The sequence below is a fragment of the Durio zibethinus genome, unplaced genomic scaffold (assembly GCF_047325235.1).
Source record: "Durio zibethinus cultivar Kanyao isolate XHJ-2024 unplaced genomic scaffold, ASM4732523v1 HiC_scaffold_3, whole genome shotgun sequence".
Lineage (NCBI taxonomy): Eukaryota > Viridiplantae > Streptophyta > Magnoliopsida > Malvales > Malvaceae > Durio > Durio zibethinus.
Window position 1 is genome coordinate 5080737 of NW_028323044.1, and position 2500 is coordinate 5083236.

Sequence of the window (2500 nt, forward strand, 5' to 3'; positions counted from 1 at the left end):
CGGCATAGGCTGCCCTTCGGTACGGGCACTTGCCTCGACCGCCATCGGCACAAGCTGGGCCCTGGTGTGGGTTGTTGCCTCGATCACCAGCGGCACATGCTGAGCCTTGGTGCGGGCGGTTGCCTCGAGCACCATCGGCAGACCCTGGGCCCTGGTGCGGCCGGTTGCCCCGATAACCATCGGCACACGCTGGGCCCTGGAGCGGCCGGTTGCCTCGATCACCATCGGCAAAAGCTGGGCCCTGGTGCGGGCGCTTGCCTCGACCACCATCGGCACACGCTGGGCACTGGTGCGGGCGCTTGCCTCGACCACCATCGGCACACGCTGGGCCCTGGTGCGGGCGCTTGCCTCGATCACCATCGGCACACGCTGGGCCCTGGTGCGGGCGCTTGCCTCGACCACCATCGGCACACGCTCGGCCCTGGTGCGGTCGGTTGCCTCGAGCACCATCGGCACACGCTCGGCCCTGGTGCGGGCGCTTGCCTCGACCACCATCGGCACACGCTGGGCCCTGGTGCGGCAGGTTGCCTCGAGCACCATCGGCACACGCTGGGCACTGGTGCGGTCGGTTGCCTCGACCACCATCGGCACACGCTGGGCCCTGGTGCGGGCGCTTGCCTCGACCACCATCGGCACACGCTGGGCCCTGGTGCGGCAGGTTGCCTCGAGCACCATCGGCACACGCTGGGCCCTGGTGCGGTCGGTTGCCTCGATCACCATCGGCACACGCTGGGCCCTGGTGCGGGCGGTTGCCTCGACCACCATCGGCACACGCTGGGCCCTGGTGCGGCAGCTTGCCTCGAGCACCATCGGCACACGCTCGGCCCTGGTGCGGTCGGTTGCCTCGACCACCATCGGCACACGCTGGGCCCTGGTGCGGCAGGTTGCCTCGACCACCATCGGCACACGCTGGGCCCTGGTGCGGGCGGTTGCCTCGACCACCATCGGCACACGCTCCGCCCTGGTGCGGTCGGTTGCCTCGAGCACCATCGGCACACGCTGGGCCCTGGTGCGGCAGGTTGCCTCGACCACCATCGGCACACGCTGGGCCCTGGTGCGGGCGGTTGCCTCGACCACCATCGGCACACGCTGGGCCCTGGTGCGGGCGCTTGCCTCGACCACCATCGGCACACGCTGGGCCCTGGTGCGGCAGGTTGCCTCGACCACCATCGGCACACGCTGGGCCCTGGTGCGGGCGCTTGCCTCGACCACCATCGGCACACGCTGGGCCCTGGTGCGGGCGCTTGCCTCGACCACCATCGGCACACGCTGGGCCCTGGTGCGGCAGGTTGCCTCGACCACCATCGGCACACGCTGGGCCCTGGTGCGGGCGCTTGCCTCGAGCACCATCGGCACACGCTCGGCCCTGGTGCGGTCGGTTGCCTCGAGCACCATCGGCACACGCTGGGCCCTGGTGCGGCAGGTTGCCTCGACCATCATCGGCAGCCTCGACCACCATCGGCACACGCTGGGCCCTGGTGCGGGCGCTTGCCTCGACCACCATCGGCACACGCTCGGCCCTGGTGCGGTCGGTTGCCTCGAGCACCATCGGCACACGCTGGGCCCTGGTGCGGCAGGTTGCCTCGACCACCATCGGCACACGCTGGGCCCTGGTGCGGGCGGTTGCCTCGACCACCATCGGCACACGCTGGTCCCTGGTGCGGGCGCTTGCCTCGAGCACCATCGGCACACGCTGGGCCCTGGTGCGGCAGGTTGCCTCGAGCACCATCGGCACACGCTGGGCCCTGGTGCGGCAGGTTGCCTCGAGCACCATCGGCACACGCTGGGCCCTGGTGCGGGAGCTTGCCTCGAGCGCCATCGGCACACGCTGGGCCCTGGTGCGGCAGGTTGCCTCGAGCACCATCGGCACACGCTGGGCCCTGGTGCGGTCGGTTGCCTCGAGCACCATCGGCACACGCTGGGCGCTGGTGCGGGCGCTTGCCTCGACCAGCATCGGCACACGCTGGGCCCTGGTGCGGCAGGTTGCCTCGATCACCATCGGCACACGCTGGGCCCTGGTGCGACAGGTTGCCTCGAGCACCATCGGCACACTATCGGCCCTGGTGCGGGCGGTTGCCTCGACCACCGTCGGCACACGCTGGGCCCTGGTGCGGGCGCTTGCCTCGAGCACCTTCGGCACACGCTGGGCCCTGGTGCGGGCGGTTGCCTCGAGCACCATCGGCACACGCTGGGCCCTGGTGGGTTTAGGCACATCTTCAAATTTCTGCCGTGCCAATGCCATTTTTATGGCTTGTAAATTCATACAATGGTCCCCTAAGCCTTCACGTGAAGTTTCGTTGGAAGATGACTCGTTTTCTATTTTTCATGATTTTCGAAACTTTTTGCGGTTCGGGATTTTTTAAAATTTTTTTATAAGGATTTTTGGCCCCAAATTTTGTAGGCATGATCCTTCTATTTTTGTTGGCATGCACAAAAAAATTCAGCTAAAAACTCGAAGTAGAGAAGATTTTGTGACCGTTTGAAAAAAGTGTCCCCATTT